Source organism: Nyctereutes procyonoides, unplaced genomic scaffold (genome assembly GCF_905146905.1).
Source record: "Nyctereutes procyonoides isolate TBG_1078 unplaced genomic scaffold, NYPRO_anot_genome, whole genome shotgun sequence".
Taxonomy (NCBI): Eukaryota; Metazoa; Chordata; class Mammalia; order Carnivora; family Canidae; genus Nyctereutes; species Nyctereutes procyonoides.
Window position 1 is genome coordinate 17,153,641 of NW_026575040.1, and position 19,831 is coordinate 17,173,471.

The window sequence follows — 19,831 nt, forward strand, 5'->3', positions numbered from 1 at the left end:
AACAACGCCCTGTCACGCATAATGTGACTGAGTGATGGATCTTTGGAGCTGTCAGACAAATTCTCTTCAAGTTTTAGAGTCGGTAGAATGACTTAGGCTAGGAGGAAACACTGGTGAAGAAAGTCTGCCTCCAGATACCCTGATTATTTGTGTCCTGCAGTCCTGTGTGTTGAGGAGCTAAGGGCAAATGTCAAGGGATCGGGCTGGGGGATATCTGTCTTTTTTTTTTTTTTCTTACAGTTTATGAGTTACTTGCTTCCTGTGGGCCAGGATTGAGTTTCATTCGTGTCTGACAAATGCTCACCTACCTGAGCAAGTGTCCAGAGAGAGACGTAGGATCTTACTTCATGGCACCTCAAGATGTTATCTTTGCTTCCAGAACTTCCCATCATCTTCTCCCTGTATTGGGCCGGTTTTGTTTTCTCTCTTGGCTCCAGGACTCGCTTCCAGAGACTTTGTGAATCTGCTCATTTGCTCTGGAAGTCTCTTCTCTTAGGGGAGATTTAATTTCACATCTTCACCAGCCAAGAGGCCCAAGGCTGTTCAGGGAGGTCCAGTTAGCCTTGGGGAAGGAGGGCTGAAAGGAGCCCTGAGGGTTCTAAAGGTGAACTTTTCCTTTCTGTCCTCGCCCTTCCCCTCCCCTTCGCTCTGTGTGTCAGCAATTTTACCAGTGAAGCCATGCCCTCCTTGCCTTCCTTCTGCCCTCTTCCATGCTACTCTCATTTCCACCCTGACTGACTGACAGCATCAACTCACCTCCCGGCCTTCAGACTCACCGTCCCTCTTCATTCTCTTCTGAATGGAAGCACGCATCTCTTCCTGTCATTTTCTTGCTTAGAAACTTTCACTGGTTCCCTATCACCCTCAGGGTGCTTGGCTATTCACTCTCTCCACTTGGAATGCACATCCCCTCTTTCCTTTCTGGAAAGGGTTCACCTTATATCTCTTCTCTGAGAAGCCATCCCAGAAGCCACTCCCTTTGGGTGGAGTTAGTCCCCTTTTGGTCACTTCTTTCTTTGCGCTTCCACTGCCCAGTGACAGAGAACTGAATAGCTAGCAAGCTTTCCATGTGCTGAGTGCTATTCAAGCCCCTTCCACTCATTGTCTCAGTTTTTCCTCACAAGAGCTTTATTTTTAAAAAAATATTTTATTAATTTATTCATGAGAGACACAGAGACATAGGCAGAGGGAGAAGCAGGCTCCTTGTGGGGAGCCTGATGCAGGACTCGATCCCAGCCCCCTGGGATCACAACCTGAGCTGAAGGCAGATGCTCAACCACTGAGCCATCTAGGCGTCCCCTCACAAGAGCTTTTTGAAGTCTGTTCTCTCCTTATCTCCAGTTTAGTGGAGGACATGAGGCACATCCATGTGTACAAAGTTATGAGAGGCGACTAGAGAGGGATGGAAGCAGGATTTGAAGTGGCTCAGACTGGAAGTCATGCTCTTAATCACCACACCCTTCTGTGCCTGTGAATCTCTGGGAAAGCTCTTTTCACATTTGACCATGGTTTCTTCATATCTCTCCCGTTAGACTAAGTAGCTTGAGGGCAGGAATACTCTCATTTATCCCTGTAACTCCATTTAGGAGGCCCTTGGGATTTTAAAGCCTGGTAATCCAGGGTAATCTCATCTCAGGGATGGTTGATTAGCAACCTCTCTTAGCTTGCTAGGGCTGCCATAACAAAGAGCCACAGAATGGGTGGTTTAAACAACAGAATTCCCTGTTCTCCTAATTCTGGCATCTAGAAATTTGCGATCAAGGTGTTAGCAGGGTCGAATTCCTCTAATGCTTCTTCTTTCCTTCATTTGGAGATGGCTGCCTTCTCCCTATGTCTTCACATGGTCTTCTCTTTACCAGTCGTATGGGGTTAGAGCCTACCTACCAATTACCTCATTTTGCCTCTTTGAAAATACATCTTCAAAGGTCAAGGCTCCAATACAGGAGTTTTGGGGGTAATGCAATTCAATCCCTAACACAAACTCCATCTGTTGCCTTAATACCCCTTTGCCATGTACCCAACATATTCATAGATTTTGAGAGTTAGAACCTGGATATTTGGGCGAAGGACACAATTATCCTGCCTAGCCCAGAGGATCCCATGCTGACATCTAGTGAAGAGTCTTCAGGGCATAGGAACAGCTAGAGCCAAGGCCCAGAGGTAGATGAGGCTGGAGCGGGGTGAGCAAGAGGAGCCTCTGGTGAGGTGTGGTCATGGGGGAAAGGGAGCCTGTTTGTACTGGCCCTGTGGACCACCGTGAAAACTTTGGTTTTCACTCTGAGGCTTTGAGTGGAGGAGTGACATGACCTGACTTTTTTTAACAGGATCTCCCTGGCTGCTGAGTTGAGAATTGATTAGAGGGGACAGAGTGGCAGGTGGGAGGTTATTGCCACAACCCGGGATGGAGAGGGTGACGGCTTGAGCCAGAGTGTAGCAGACAAGTCCTAAGACATGGTTGGACTATGTCTTTTGAAGGTAAAGTCATTAGGATTTTCTCTTGGATTGATGTGAGCAAAAGAGAAGAGTCAAGGAAGACTGAAGATTTTTTTTTTTTTGGTCTGGTGCACCTGGAAGGATAGAGTTGGCATTGATTGAGATGGGGACACTTGTGGGGGGGCTAAGCCACTGGACTTGAGGGCGTGTGTGAGATGGTTAGTTAGACAGCCAAGTTCAGATGCAAAAGGCTCATTTTCTTTATGCATTTAAAGCCAACTCTTACATATTTTTGTTTATGCATCTAATGATTGTTATAAAAAATCGAGAACAAATAACTTCCAGTTGTTCACTGATGTTCAAGTAACTCATGGGCAAAGATTAAAATTAGTCCCATTTACAAACTTAATTAATTACATTCCCTTAGACATCTCCAACCACATGTATAAATTTAATATGTTTACTTTTTAGACACTTCAAATGTCTGGCAGGGTATACTTACAATATTAATAAGCAAAACCCTCTTAAGCATTTAAATTACTCATGTAGCCAATAAACGTATAATTATAGTAAATCAAGTTCTCTTAAACATGCCACAACTATTTATAAACTTAAAATTCTCTTATACTTTTCAGCTAAAAATAAAGAGTGTCAAATTCTTTTAAACATGATAAACCCTTTAAGGGTTTTTTTTTTTAATTTTTAATTTTTTTTTAGTTGTCAAGGGGGGAAACGAGGCTTGGTTTCCCTGCTTAACTTGCAAGAGTGTCACGAAGGCAGTGCAAGGAATAGGGCTTGCACAATGTAAACAAGCTATGAGAACTTAAGATGCTGTTTTCTTTCTTTGAGAAAACTAACCTCTGTTGAGGTCACGCTTGACCGTGTCTTGAAAGATGAGAAGTTTTCTTGCTTTCTTTTCCTTTGCAAATGAAAATGGACTCTGGAGAAGAGCAGATAATTTAATGAGGTGCAAGTATTGAGTAGAGACCCCCAGTACCTTCTCATCCACAGATGTAATCTGACATCGTAACAAGAGGTCTCTTCTAATCGTGACATTCCTGAATCCTCATGTCGGGACAGGGATCAGCGGAGGCAGGCACAGCCTATGACACTTGGTGTCTGCTGGACAGTTGGATGAAAGCACAGCAAAGTAGGTAGCCACTTACTCTGCCAATCCTGGTGTCAGCTTTCCTCCCCATGGTCCACAGAAGGGGTAGACAAAGAACAAGGAATGACAGTAACAGCAGCACTGAACACTGCACACAGCCAGAGAGGCTGTGGGCTATGGATGCTTTGTGAAGCCCCTGCGTGCTCGCCTGGTTGATCCTGGGCAGGATGGGCAGAGGCGCCCTTCCAGGGACTCCCACAAGGACCTGATAGGAGCATCTCGGGGAGCTTCCCTCAGACAGCCTTGCTTCCTGAGAGAGGAGTGTCACTCTGCTGTCTGCGGTTTGGGCAGGGCTGGCTCATCTCGGAGTGTCTGTTCTAGTGTCTTCCAGGCAGCAGTTTCTGCTGAGCTGTCAGCCAGCAGCCTCTCCTGGAAGGAAGCAGGTGACTCCTTCCCAATACGTAGGATGTGGTGAAAGACCACAGCACCCCTGGGCGGTGAGGCCTGCAGGCAGGCCTGCCCTGTATGCTTCTTTTTATCTGACAGTTGGTTGACCTGGGCAGAGGTGTGGTGACCTCAGTTCTGGCTCATAGAGGATGACTGGGGTACCTTGGGCAACATTCTGCTGGACAGAAGGGCCAACAGGTCATGGATTCGGGTGACAGCAACTCCTTGGCGTGGCTGAGACTTCCTGAGGGTGACTGGCTTTTGATTTCAGCCACTGTGGCCAGATTGCTGGCTGGAGTGAGGAGTCCTGCTTCTTCCCTTCCTGCCCCTCCCCTCTGCAGGGTCTGGGGGTGCTTGTGCTGCCTGGTGGCTAGCCTGCGGCCCACCCCTCCGGGCTTGGGGAGTGGCGGCCCTAGGATCTCTAAGACTGTCCCCACACCCTAACTCACCTGCGTCATGGGAGGGGTTACAGAGAAGGAGGCCAAGAGCCACAGCTGTCAATGAATGAGCTCTGGATGATGCAGCAAATTCACTCTGGGGTGTGAAGATGGAAGCAGAATCCGGGGCTTCGGGGTAGCGGCGTCTATGGAGCCCACCCCGTGTCTCTACCAGCCCGCCCGCCAGCCATGGATGCTACACAGACCTGCCAGAGGCCAAGCACGGCGCTCGATGCTGGGGAGATACGCAAATGGGTGGTTAGAGCCAGAGGGGCCTGCTCACTGCAGGATGAGGGAGTTGTCCGGCAGGCTCTGGCCAGTGCTGAGGATTCCAGGGCACGTCCAGTGCACGCAGCCCCAGGGAGATGGAGACAGACGGGACAGAGAAGGAGGGATGGAGGAAGCTTGCCCACGGGAGCCCTGATGGGGGTGGGTTGGCCTCACTCAGCCAGGTAGCGGGGATGTGGTGAGCCTGGTGAGTGCTACCATGGGGGGAAACATGGGGTGCTGGGGGGGGTCCCATGGAGAGGTGATGGACTGGTGGTGGCGAGGGAGCAGGAAGCAGATCAAGGGGCCAGGGAAGTGGGGATGCCTGGGGCAGGTTACCGGGAGGGTCCCTGCGGGCCTGACCGGGGGCACTGGAAGGGACCCAGAGAGCAGTGGGGTTGCTGTGATGGTGGGGGCTCAGAGAGGTGCAGGGCAGAATACCAGAGCGTTGTCTTACTTGGTAACCCCGTCTTTCCAAACCCGGCTGTTCTTCACCACCGCCTCTGAGTTCACTAAAAACACAGAATCTCTCCTTTCACTACTAAAATTCTGATTTTTAATAGGCCGGGGAGTGGGGTGGGCTCCAGGTGTCCATATTCCAAATCCCAGGTTCGCTCAGGCTCATTCACTGGCATTCAGGAACCATTAGATCTTTTATGATCGGTGACTGTTCTTCTATCTGGGCATTTATGGAAGTTTTGCGATGAGGCTCCTTACCGGTGGCTGGTGCCTCTGTTTTTTCACATCAAGAGTTTTTTTTTTTTTCAAAGGGGACAAACCAGAACCAATAATGTTGTCCCTCTGAGGCCTGAAACAAGGAGAACTGAGCCCACCAGTCTGTTAACAACTGGAGGTAAATCCTGGAGGGGGGAGCACTTTGTAATTTCAGATACTAAAAAATGAACAGTATTATGGAGTAACCATTAACATACGCTGCAAGATGTTTATGATTCCCTGGGGCCAAATAAGTAAACATTCTTCCAACTTGAGCTGCAGGAGATAGGCAATTTCACAGAGATGCTTCTTCCATTTATATGAGATGACTGTGTGCAAGAGAGGAACCTAGGTGCTGTGTGCAGGATGTGAAGTTTCCACCCAAGGCCTGCGGCGGGGGTGCTCTTGCATCAGACGCCGCCCTTGCTGGACACGTGGCTGGAGTCAGGGACCCGGGGAAGGGCTCTGGGGCCATGATCTGAGCCCTGGCTGGGGACATCATGTGGTCCCTCTTCTGAGTCAGGGGAAGGTCAACGTCCAGGTGTTTTACCTTCTTGAGAGCAGAGAGGAGACAGATGCTTCTTGGAGATAGCCTTTAAGAGCCCTGAACATGCGGGATGCACCTGATTCCAGATTAAACTGGATAGGAAGGAGGCCTGTGCGGAATCAAGTCCATTCAGAAACCAGATGAGGCTGAATGAGTACATGGAAAGGGCCACTGTTATGGGTTGAAGTGCATCCCCCCCCCCCAAAAAAATGATACATTGAAGCCCTAACACCCAGTACTTCAGAATGTGGCCTCATTCCGACATAGTCTTTATACATGTACTCAAGTTACAATTAGGTCATTAGGGTGGGCTCTAACCCTAACATGGAGAGAGGCAGATGACCCCTACCCCCCACCCCCCCACACAGGGAAAGCACTGTGTGAGATGGAGATCAGACCAATCGCAAGGTGAGGACCACCTACCATTGCCAGCAGGCCGCCAAAAGCTGAGGGAGAGGTGTGGCACAGCTCTGGGGAAGAACCAACCTTGCTGATACCTTGATCTTGTACTTCGGACCCCCAGAAATGTGAGATGATAAATTGCCACCCAGTTTGTGGGCCTTTGTCACAGCAGCCCTAGCAAACGAATACAGACCCTTTATCTCTTTTATTGTGGACCTACGTTCCATGAGGACAGGGGTTCCATCCTGTTCATGGTGTTTCCAGTGCCTGGCACAGAGTAGGTGCTTGACAAGTGTTTGGCTGAGTGAATGGCTCCTTTGGGGGGCAAAGGTGATTTGTCCCGGGGCACACAGAATGTGACAGTGATAGCCATCACGTACTAGGCACCTGCTACGGAGACGTGCTTGGTGTTCATGAAGGTTGTCTCTAGACCACAGCGCAACCTGAGAGGGAGGTCTTCTTTTTCTCATGTTACTGATGTAGGAGTTGAGGCTTAGAGAGATTAAGGAAATTAGTCAAGTTAACACAACTAGGAAGTGGTGGACTTGGGATTGTAGGTGAGGCCTGACTCCAAAGCCCTTGATCTATCTCATCACTGGCCAGGGCATTAGTGGGAACCAGGCAGTCGGCCAGGGCCAGAGTCACCTGGGGAGCAGGCCCCAATGAGCAGCTTGGGGCTAGGACTCCAGACCCAAGAGAGGGGCACTGACAGAGAGCCCACTCATCAGGGCACACTGCCAGAGCAGTCATTCTGGAAAAAAATCTAACTAACCCAACTGGGCTGGGGGAGGGGGAGCACTGGAGGACTTTGCAGGAGGCTTAGTTGGCACAGCAGCAGCAGGCTCTTGGTCATCTAGATTGTGTGTGTGTGTGTGTGTGTGTGTGTGCGCGTGTGTGCGTTGCTCTGAGGTTGCCTAGGGTTCAGGGCTTGATGCAGGTGCACAGTGCAGGTGGACCTACCCTCAGCTCTGAGGAAGACGTGCAGCAAGAGCTTATGTTGCAACATGGCTACTCTGCGGCTGGCAAGTGCAGGCAAGTGGGCACATTTGAGCTTCCAAACCTGCAGCCATTTTGTATGCAATTGCCTATATGAGGCTGACGTGACACAGAAGGTCAAGAGGCACATATTAGGGGCCATTTTAAGAACATGTTCCCTGGTGTCCCCCTTCAGGGCCACCCTGGAGAGAAGCTCTTCCCTTTTCTATCTCCTCCTTGGAAGGAAGGAATTCTTCTACCCAAATCTGAAGGCTTTTCCCACCTAATCTCTAATCTGCAGGATTGGGGGCAGTTCTCAGCCTCTTCTCTGTGGAGACCCACGTTCGGATGCCACGCTCGTTATTTTCATCATCATACTGCTGGTACCTAGCGCAGTGTGTGGCACAGAGCTCCTTCAATAGGTATTTGTGGAATCACTAAAATGAGAAACACGTTTGGGCTGGATCTGACAGGACTGTTCATACCATGGCAAGAGTTCCTGAAGAGTGACCTTGCCTCATTATAGGGACAGAATAGTAGGGGACACCTATGGGTCAGTGGGCTTCCTGGCTGAGAAAATAGGCTTGTTAGGAAGGAGGCACCTTGGGAGCTCTGTGGCTGGTGACTGAGTTCTCGGTTTGCACAGACCTGCCGAGCCAGCTCTTGGTAAGCTCTGAAGACGGGAGGAGATGAGTCTCCGAGGCTATCCTGATTTATCATGCCTCAGTACTATAGTTACTATTATTGTTGTTGTGGTGGTGGTCTGAGTTGTATCAACCAGCTGTCCTTCTAGAACATTCTCAGGTATATGATTTCCTAAAGAGTCTGCTTAAAATGCAGGTTCCTAGGCCTTTCCACAGTAAATCTTGATTCAACATATCTGGGGAAGGACCTGAGGGATCTACCTCCAGGTGATTCTGATGGCTGCTCAGAGGATCACACTTGGGGAAGTGGATCCCTGAATTTCCTCATCTGTGGAAAGATGAAGATAGGTGAACTCTCTGGTATCTTTCAGTTGTAATGGTCTAGAAGTCTTTCCAGGGGTAAGAAATAAAAGTACAAGAAGCTGCATTTCGGATGTTAAAGGTTTAACTCTGATGCCTGACCTCGGCTGTCAATGTGCTTCTGGAAGTTGTACATTTCACCAGCCCAGGCATTTACCTGGTTTCCAGGCATGTGTGAGACTCACTGCCCCCAAAGGAGGAAGGAAGATGATGAACAGGAAAGGATGCAGCCCTTATAGTCTGGGGTATGCCTCTCTCTGCTGTCCTTCCAGATCAAAGGGATGCTAATGTAAGGGAACGTGCATATTTTTCAGACTCCGGCTCTACGGGTGGGTGCTTTCTTTTATGTCATGAAATAGCATGATAAGAGGAAACCCATGGCTTTGTATTGGCCTCCTGTGGTGAAAAGTCCCAGAGATGTGCTGTCTCGTACTGTCCTCCCACAGCAGGACATGAGATGAAGGAAGGATTGGACGTGAGGTGCTGGTCTTTCCTGCAAGGACATTTGAGACATAAGGTGACTCAGGCCTGTTCCCCACAAAAGCCTCTGTATTTCAGGGTGTGACCAGAGGCTGAATGCTACCAGAAAGAGCAGGCCTGTCGGTGCTTTGGTTTCCTGTCACAAGGATGTGCTGAGGTGGTGTAGACTCTCTGTGAATAACATAGCTATCACCAGTCACCCTGGGGCTGACATCTGTGGAACAAGCCTCAAACTTATTCGGGCTAAGGTAACAAGCTTGACTGTGCTCTGTGAGGGTTCTCAAAGCGACAGAGCCACATATGGGCATGGTGACTGTCAGAAGCTCTGTGCAGAGTGTCTGTGTGTGGTGTGTGTGGGCGTGTGTGATATGTATTTGTAATGTGTATGAGGTGTGTGTATGTAATGTGTGTGATATGTATGTGTGATTTGTATGGTGTATGTGTGAGTATATGAGGTATGTATGGGGGTACATGTAATATGTGTGTGTGATGTGTGCGTGTGTGGTGTGGTATATGTGTAGGAGTGAGTATATGGAGTGTGCGTGGGGGGTGTGTGCATGTGATGTGTGTAGTGGTGTGTGTGAATGTGTGTAGGGGTTGTGCATGGTGTGTTGGGTGAGGGAAAGAGTTCCAAGCCTGGGTCCCAGGTCTTGAGAGAGCGCTCAACCCTCAATGGTGCCTCATTTTTGTAGTAGAACAAGTTCCTTATCATAACCCATAATGTTATTCATAATGTCAGAATTTGTCCCCCTGTCCTCATTTCTAGCATAATTTCCCACTGCCTTGCTATAACACTGCCCTCACATGTAGGAGTTGGAGGCCATGCTTAAGACCTTACTTGTGTAATTTCTCTTCTCGCAGAGCTCCAGGAGAACCACCATTAGCCCATTCCTGTCCCGGGTTAAAGAGGACTCTAGAGGCTTTATACCTGTCATTCCTGCCAGAGGTAATCTCCAATGTTTACGGAGAACAGAAGGCAAGATGTGACAGCCCTGGGCTTTCTAGCTGTTTGTGCGCCCACCATATCTTCCTCCTAAAATACTGACACATACCAATATGGGTACTAGGAATATGAATGATAATATGATTATAAACATGAATACAAATACTAATGTGAATGTGAACACAAATTCTAATATAGGGCCACCTGGGTGGCTCAGCGGTTGAGCGTCTGCCTTTGTCTGCCTTCAACTCAGGTCATAATCCTGGGGTCCTGGGATTGAGTCCCTCATGGGGTTCCCCTCAGGGAGCCTGCTTCTCCCTCTGCCTATGTCTCTGGCTCTCCCTCTGTGTCTATTATGAATAAATAAATAAAATCTTAAAAAAAAAAGGAAAAACCCAAATTCTTTTTTTTTTTATAAATTAATTTTTATTGGTGTTCAATTTACCAACATACAGAATAACACCCAGTGCTCATCCCGTCAAGTGTCCCCCTCCGTGCCCGTCACCCATTCACCCCCACCCCCCGCCCTCCTCCCCTTCCACCACCCCTAGTTCATTTCCCAGAGTTAGAAGTCTTTATGTTCTGTGTCCCTTTCTGATATCTCCCACACATTTCTTCTCCCTTCCCTTATATTCCCCTTCACTATTATTCATATTCCCCAAATAAGTGAGAACATACACTGTTTGTCCTTCTCCGATTGACTTACTTCACTCAGCATAATACCCTCCAGTTCCATCCACGTTGAAGCAAATAGTGGGTATTTGTTGTTTCTAATGGCTGAGTAATATTCCATTGTATACATAAACCACAGCTTCTTTATCCATTCATCTTTCGATGGGCACCGAGGCTCCTTCCACAGTTTGGCTATTGTGGACATGGCTGCTAGAAACATCGGGGTGCAGGTGCCCCGGCGTTTCATTGCATCTGAATCTTCGGGGTAAATCCCTAACAGTGCAATTGCTGGGTCGTAGGGCAGGTCTATTTTTAATTCTTTGAGGAACCTCCACACAGTTTTCCAGAGTGGCTGCACCAGTTCACATTCCCACCAACAGTGTAAGAGGGTTCCCTTTTCTCCGCATCCTCTCCAACATTTGTTGTTTCCTGCCTTGTTAATTTTCCCCATTCTCACTGGTGTGAGGTGGTATCTCATTCTAATGCTAACGTGAATAGCAGTAGCAGCAGGAATATGCATAGAGATACTACTGATTTAGGAGAGATGTTAGGATTCAAAGCCAATGGCTGAGAAAGAATTCTTGAGCCATTTTTTAAAATTTTTATTTATTTATGATAGTCACACACAGAGAGAGAGAGAGGCAGAGACACAGGCAGAAGCAGGCTCCATGCACTGGGAGCCCAATGTGGGATTCGATCCTGGGTCTCCAGGATCGCGCCCTGGGCCAAAGGCAGGCACCAAACCGCTGCGCCACCCAGGGATCCCCCCTCTTGAGCCATTTTTGATGCAGAAAGGTGGTTTTATTAAAGCACGGCGCATGCACGGCGACAGGACCCGAGGGCAGAAAGAGCTGCATGGGATTCAGGAGAAGTGGCCCATTATACACTTTCAAGTTGGGAGGGGTTAGGGAGAGCATAAGTCTCTAAAGAATTTCGGAAGTAAGGTTTCCAGGACCTTGAGGGGATTAGCTATTGCTGAGAAAAGGTCATTTCTTACTGTCTAATAAAACCTGTGGTGAGACCCTTCAGATCTATATCGGTGGGCCAAATGCTTGGGGGATGATTACCAACATGTGTCTTGGGGGCGGGGTAGAGATAAAGGAAGTTTCCAGAGGACTTTTTACATGTTAAAGTAGACTTACAGGATCCTGGAGGGTCGGGCTAAGATTGCCTTTTGACCTTAGCAAAGCATTAACATCTAGGAAGAGGCAGCCTATCACCCTGCCTGTTTCAAGGACTCGTCAATGGGCTATAGGTAATGAGGGAATTTAATGATTTTTCTTTTTTCTTTTTTTTCATTTTTAATTTTTTTTTTAGTAATTTTTCTTCTGGCTTTATTTCCCACGTCACTAGTACTCATACCCATACTACTACTAGCTTTTCCATCTATGCCTTGGCGCTCTTTGAGGCTTAGATGAGTCAATGTTTGCGAAAGCACTGTAATATTTGTCCTTAACATCTCAGGGTCCTTCTTCTTTGATGAGTACCCTGTGTAAATCTTTAAGAGCGCTGCCTTTTTCTTCCTGGTAGGAGCACTGAGTTCTTAAGGGAAGGTACAGAGCTTTGGAGCCAGAAAGAGCAGAAAAAACAGCAAGATGACCCTGAAAAGTGGATCCCCATGTTCAGACTCATGTAGGATAGAGGTGGTCTCCTTCACGCCCGCGTGGGGCTGCAGGAGCCTCGGAGCCCCTGCCTCCCCTCCTCTGTCTGCCGGGGTGGGGGAAGTGGGGGGGGTTGCCCTGCCTGAGGTGGGGAGCTGAAGAGCACCCCCAGCTCCCCCAGAAGAGGGCAGCCCAGCCCTGGGATCTGGTGCCGGATCCTCTCCATGGACACACCTGCTCAGACCCCTTGTAGCCACAGGCCCATGAGCTGTGTCTGCTCTTGGCTGGAAATGCTTTCAAGACCAGGTCCTGCCCACTTGTTGGAAGAGAGAAGAACAAGCTGCACACACTTGGGTGCCAGGGAGATGCAGTGGGGAATGCAATGGGAGGATGAGCGGTTGAGTTTGTCCTGTTGTAGCATCAACAGTGGCGGCATGTGATGCCCAGTCTGGAGGATTTGGAGTGAGGTTTTCCTGCTTCATGTGAGGGTGGAGGGTTATTACTCTCACAGCTTAGCTTGCGTGGCTCCCAGCCGTGCTTTGATGCGAGGCTGTCATCAGGACGCCACACCCGCCTTGTTCTCCTGGGCAGCATGCTCCACTGTAGGCCTGTCTCAGCTGGCTGACCCAGCTCCTTGCTCCTGGCTGGTGGAGGCAGGGTGGCTGGCTGCATAGCCGGAGACCAGGTGGGCAGACCTGGCCTCCCTGCTCCCCCATGCCCTTTCTCTGTTGTCAGAAGCTGGAGAGACCTCAAATATCAACAACCCCCAAGTCCAGGGTTCTGCTGTAGCCGCTCACTTATCTGCTCTCAGCTTTACAATTCCTTGCTTGTAGAGCAGAGCCAGTACACCTGCTTATCTTCCTCACTAAGCGATGTTGAAGAGTCAAGGAGATGATGGCTATGAGCAGACATGTAAACAGGAAAGTGTCTCAGAAAATGACAGCCATTACCTCTTAGGATTATTACTTCCTTCTAAGCAAGGTTTGTATTCAGCAGACCTGTCTTTTCACTTGGGTTGACCCTCCCCATTCTGCTATGCCTCTAAAAATACCCCTTCTCCAGGGTGGGGAGCTGAGGCAAGGCTCCACATGTTTCTAACTGGGCCTGAGAATTCACAGAGCAGGAGCTGAATTATATTTAGAGTGTCCTGGGAATTCCCTGGACCCTCTTTCAAGCCCTGGCAGGCATGGGGATCTCAGAGCAGAGGGTGGAAAGAGGATGCTTACATGAGATGAGATGGAAGCCTGGTGGAGAGCAAAGCTGGGGGTGACTCTGCCCAGAGGCTGGGGAGAGGCTGTGGGAGACATCAGGTATGAGGGGCTGGCCTTCCTCTGGAGAAGCAGGTGTCTTGGGATGTTGCTGGGAGCAGGGGAGGGTCCTTGGAGGCAAGCAGGGAAAGCAGAAGGGTGGCCAGCAGAGGAAGCAACCCCCTTGTCAGCCTGACACAGGGACTGTCAATCCATGTCGGGGCACCAGCAAGGATGGAAAGTGGGGTGTGAGTGGGGAGGGATGCCTCAATCCTGCTCTTCGGTGCTGTCACATGGCTGGCTGGCAAGGGGGTGGGTATATATATTGGGGAGTACGGTCTAGTCACTTCTGTCTCTCCTCTGAGCGTCTCTGAAAGAAGGCGTAGCCCCTCTGAGTTGGCCTCCTCGTGTGTCTAACTACATCCCTCAGGGTAATGGCTTCCTTCACTTGGTGGGTAGGCTCTTAAAGAAGCTGTATATGTTCTCCACCCAACAAAAGTGGGATCAATAGCAATTCTGCAAGTTTTCTCATAAGCTCACAAAGTGGGGGTGCTTCTCTGAAAATCGCTGCTACGATATCCTCTGAGCTTCACTTGTCCAGGAGCCTGGCTAAATCTCCCTCATCGTGTTAGAGTCTGCTTCCCAAGGGCTCCCTGTGTACGTGATGGATTGGAAGACAAATCCCGAGGGCTCAGGTTCTGCATGTTGTGGGGAACCAACTCATAACCCTAGAATCGACTTGTAAACCCTAAGGAAACCTTCTCACCTAGCCTTCTACAAGAGTCCCCTCCTAGCTTCCCAAACTCTAGACCCACACAAGAACGTGTTCTCAGGAGCCAAAGTCTGCCTCTCTCATGATACAGCAAAGCCAGTAAAGGAGCTCTTCTGTTACATTGCTTTAAGGCATGCTTTTTAAAAATTAACAAAGAGTAAATCAATGAACTCCTATCCCTGGCTCCCTACCCCCATGGACATCACAATTTGTTCAGAGAGGAGGGACTGCAATATCTTTTGTTTAGATTTTCCACAACATAATAAGTGCTGATACTTCAAAGACAGTTTGCTCTTTTCAAGTGCTTTCATATCCATTCTCTCTCTGTCTTTTCATGACCACTCTTGGCTCTGTTTTGTGGTTGAGGGAAGAAAGGTGAGGGATTTAAGTAGGTTGCCCAGGTGGAGGGCTACTAAGTGGGGAAAGCAAAGATCAGATTCAGAACTCTGACTCCACAGCCATCCACCATTACTGCCTTAGGTGATTCAGCTTGGGGTGTGGAGTGTGAGGTACTGTCCGCTTCAGAGCAGTGGAGGAAGCACGCTCTGCTGGAAGCCAGTGGGTCTCTCTCCACCCACCAGAGCCTCCCCGGGGCTGAGCAGCACATAGACTGAACCATCGAAGAGTACACGTGGTCTTTGCCTGGAAGACACGCTGCAGTCTTTGAGCCCATGGTGCAGAGTGGGCTCCTGGAGGATGCAACTCTATAGGAAAAATGTGGAGGCTGCACACCGGGGACCCCCAGTATCAAGAAAGCCGTAGGGTTGACCATCATAAAAGCAAAGCTGTAAACATAGTTAGCTGTGCCATTATGTAAAATCCTGAATCTATGTTCCAAATCCTAAACTGGGCATTCATTTTCTTCCATTATTGAATCTGGGAAGGTCCTGGTGCCCTCTAGGGTGTTTATGAGACCATAATGTAACAACTTACCTTCCTGGCTGCATTGTTTGACCATGTATCCCACACACGCTGACTTACCATTTTGTTGAAGATCTGTTTCACCCTTTCTTGTGTTATGATTAATTACCTACTGCTTATTTTTCTCTCAGACCCTTTGCTCTTTGACAGCAAGCAGGATCCTGCTCAACCTATTGGCATCCCACTAGTGCCTAAAATAGTCGCCTATAAGCAGCAGGTGTAATACATATTTGCTTGATGGAGTGTGATTTGGAGGCTGGGGCCTCCCTCCAGTGCTTGGGCCAAAGCTGGATGTGATGTTTTCACTGCAGTATTTCTCTTCCGATGGAAGACATTGGTTTGCAAATGACTCCTCAAAAATGAACTGAGATGTATGACAAGAGGCTTTACATGCTTTTACTTTTAACTCCCTTCCAATCTAGAGAATGTGTTTAAAGGGATAATATGAAATACAAACAGAGGGACGCCTGGGTGGCTCAGTGGTTGAGCGTCTGCCTTTGGCTCGGAGCGTGATCCCGGAGTCCTGGGATGGAGTCCCACATCGGGCTCCTTGCTGGGAGCCTGCTTCTCCCTCTGCCTGTGTCTCTGCCTCTCTCTCTCTGTGTCTATCATGAATAAATAAATAAAATCTTAAAAAAAAAAGAAAAAAGAAATACAAACAGTTCTGCATATGATCGTCACAGTATTACTTGTGGAGAGAAATTGGAAATGATCCACACATCTACCATTTCTGAAGGGATTATACCAAACAGTGGTTTTATCCATTTGATAAACTACTAGGCATCCATTTATTTATTTTTAAAGATTTTATTTATTTATTTATTTATTTATTTATTCATGAGAGACACAGAGAGAGAGGCAGAGACACAGGCAGAGGGAGAAGCAGGCTCCCTGTGGGAAGCCTGATGCAGGATTTGATCCCAGGACCCCAAAATCATGACCTGAGCCAAAGGCAGGCGCTCATCTGCTGAGGCACCCAGGTGCCCCTTAGACATCCATTTAAATGATGTTTATTAAGGCTTTTGATGGCCTGGGGAAATGCTTAAATATTACATGAAAAAACAAGAATTCAAAACTACATAGGAAGTTTAACACATTATCTCAATTTGGAAAATAGTTACAGGCAGGGCAGGGAGGGAATAGTTACAGGAAAAAATGAAGAATTTTGCAGTAATTTCTCTAAGTGGAGAAATTTTAAGTGATTATTGCTCCTATAGGCTGAATGTCTGCACCCCACCCCCACCAATTTCATGTGTTGGAACCTAATCCCCAGTGTGATGGTATTTGGATATGGGGCTTTGGGAAGGTACTTAGGTCATAAGAGTGAAGCTCTTATGAAGGGGATTAGTGCCATTATGAAAGAGACCCCAGAAAGATCCCTTGCCTCTTTGGCCATGTGAGGACACAGCAAAAAGATAGTCATCTAGGAACCAGGAACAGCAGGCCATCATCAAACATCAATTCTGTGGGTTCCTTGGTCTTGGACTTCCCAGGCTCTAAAACTGTGAGAAACACATTCCGTGGTTTATAAGCCACCCATCCTCCTATGGTATTTTGTTTTGGACTAAGATAGTTATTTTCTTCATTATATGCTTTTGTATAGATGGATTTTATTTTATTTTATTTTATTTTTAGGTGGATTTTAAAAACCAAAATGAAAACTATCCTCCCAAAACCAACATGTAAAGTGTTATCTTAAAAAGTGATGAAGGTGGCAGTGGCTCTCTTCAAGCGGCAGCCATGGCGGGCCAAGAGGATCCGGTGCAGCGGGAGATTCACCAGGACTGGGCGAACCGGGAATACATTGAGGTCATCACCAGCAGCATCAAGAAGATCGCGGACTTTCTCAACTCATTCGATATGTCTTGTCGTTCAAGACCTGCAACACTAAACGAGAAATTGACAGCCCTCGAGCGAGAATAGAGTACATTGAAGCACGGGTGACAAAAGGTGAGACCCTCACCTAGAACTATGCCATGCTGCTGCTGGGAAGTTGCTTTATGGAACACAGGCCGACGTGGGAAAGGCCCCAGCAGCCTCAGCTCCTTCCTCTCTTCTTAGAGAGCAACAGGGCTTATTTTTGTTTTTCTTTTTTCAAAAGTGTGGCCTTTGGGCTCTGCCATGTACATCGACGTGTGATGTGGCATGTGGGAAGAAGTCCAGGGGAACTCTTGGAACCAACATTAGGCATTTTACCTTTTAAGTAACGTTTTGTAGAACTGTTCATCAGTGTATTTGAAGCGCTCAGAGCCAGATGCCTGGGACTCTTTGTTAAGGTCCTCTCCATCTCTCTCTCTCTCAGACTTTCCTTACAGGTCTCATTGCCTCTGCATTGATTCTATAAACAGTCTTTGTCTCCTTTCCACCTTTGGCGCGGGGGGTGGGAGGCAGTCCTGGCTGAGACACTTATGCCCCGGCAAGGTGGCCATCAGAGAATGTCGTTGCTAACCTACCAGTTTCTTGTCCTTTGGGGGAGGTCAAGGCCAGGCCTCCACTTGGCTTGAAGGGTCATTTTCAGAATTTTCTTTCTGTCACTTGGGGTAGCTTTGCCTCTCATATTTCCCTAATAAACTCCTCAACTTTTTAAAAAAAAAAAGTGATGAAGGTCACCATTAAAGAAAGCCAAGACAGAAACATATGTCCAACAATTTATTACCAGTTATTATGAAAAAAGACAGGCAAAACAAAAAGAAAAATAGGCAAATTGTCTATGAATAGACAAGTCACAGGAGAAGAATTTACCTGGCTAATAAACACCTCACTGGTTGGGGCAGTTCCAATTAAAAGAACAAAGTGATTATCAGTTTTCACTGAATGACAAAAAACTAAAGTGAGTTCTGGTGAATTGTCTGCTTCTTTCAACTTCCTTTTATAGTAATGATGAGCAACCCTGGCCCTGGGAAGGTATAATTATCTTCTCATAAATATACGCACCTCTCTATAAACAAAGAGGTATAAATGGGTGGGTTCTTTGTCTGTGGGAGGTGTCAAATAGGGGAACTAGCTCAAATCAAAAGAACTTTATGTCATGAATTCTCTAAGATAGAAACTCTGAATGAATATTGTGTGCGACTTCCTTTCTTTCAAAATGGACAGCTCATTTCTGGGTTCCCTGGGAATCAGAGTCAGAAAGATCGGTACATGAGAAGTTTACCAGGGATGTCCTTGGGAAGGGAGCAGATTTGGCAGAGGGGGAAGCCCAACTGTGATGGAGTCTCAAGAGAAGCTGTGACTGTGGCCCTGAGGGCAGTTCTAAAGATGGATGACCCTTCAGAACTATCCAGAGTTGAGATGAGAGAGCTGGATATATATATATCTCTGTATCAATCAGGAATGCAACCATGACTTTGGGGACATGACTCTTCATTCAGCTGAGGCAATTCCTGAGCTGCTGCCCGCTGAGAGCTGGCCTCCAAGCTACTCCTGGCAGCTGAGGGAAGAAGTCCTTCATTCCTTCCTTTTTGTGGGCGCGGGGGAGATAAACCAGTTTTATTCTCCATCATGATGTTATACAAAAACCTAAAAATAATGGATTTGTAGAGAAGAAACAAAGGAATTATAAATAAGAAGGCAACATAAATCAATTTGGATCATTTTTTATGATATGAGGATGAAAACCATTTTGAAGCACATGTATCTGGCTTCAGAGTAGGTTTTGTTCACTGACCAAAGCCTGCCATAAAATCAAAGTATTCAGCATTTTGTCTGGCAAAATGCTATTGGCTCTTGACAAAACTTTCGAGGTCTCTGAGAAAGTTTGGTGATCAAGGGCCATGCTGAGCTCATCTGAAAAAAGTGTCATCCACCCCCTTGGTCCACAAGGAAATCCATTAGGTGGTCATACAAAGCCCAGTCCTGGGAATCTGTGTTGAGTATATAATTCATGCTCTTCCATTCTAACTCTCCAGTGGTTGGGAAGCTCATTCCTCTGATGGAGAAAATGTTACTCTTGTCCTCCTCTTCTTGTCCAACATCATCCTCCAGATAGTGACAGTCCAGCATAAACGTCCTTCTTGCCATTATCTTTATGACTTTAACCAAGAAATTGGGAGTGGACATCAATTCTGGCTTCTGTTCTCACCTGGGGGCATTTCACAGAGTCCACCACAAAATGACTACTTTAATGGCTTTTTAAAAAAACGACATTTTTTTTTTTAAGAGCAGATTTAGGTTCACAGCAAAAAGGAGAAGGTACAGATATTCCTTATGTACCCCAGACTCTCCCCGCCCAGTGCATAGCCCCCCCACTATCAACATCCCCCACCAGAGCGGTATGTTTGTTACAACTGACAAACCTACATCGACACATCATCATCACCCAAGGAAACTTTCCCAAGGTCTCAGGGCTGTAGAGTGGTAGGTTTAAATCCACTCAGGGATTTAAATCCACTCAGTTTGGCTCCAGGGTTCATTCTGTTTGCTACTAAGCATACCTCCTCCACCTTGTCAGTGAAGTGTCTGCTATGATAACAATGCCCCCCCCCCCCTGGGAGGGGCTTTGTCAGGGATAAACAATAGCAGAGTGGGGCGGAAATGCTGGGGACAATCACTCAGGATCCAGGAGCTCCCACACAGGTCACTGAGGCAGGAAGGAGATGTTAGAGCTACATTCTCTGATGTGTGATTGTTTCTAAAATGCTACAGTTTGGCTATGATTTCATAATGGGTTAACTCTTCTTTAAAACACAGTGTGTGTGTGTGTGTGTGTGTGAGAGAGAGAGAGAGAGAGAGAGAGAGAGAGAGAGAGAGAGAAAATGAGAGAGGATATTCATAAGAGAAGGAGATTATGGAGCTGAAAAACCCAGTTTCTTTTTTTTTAAATTTTTTTTAATTTACTTATGATAGTCCCAGAGAGAGAGAG

The 19,831-nt window shown here is 47.5% G+C and overlaps 1 pseudogene; it reads left to right on the forward strand.

Moving 5' to 3' along the window:
• Positions 1 to 8,916: 8,916 nt before the first annotated feature.
• LOC129506133 (probable protein BRICK1) lies at positions 8,917 to 17,024 on the forward strand (annotated as a pseudogene).
• The last annotated feature ends 2,807 nt before the right edge of the window (positions 17,025 to 19,831 follow it).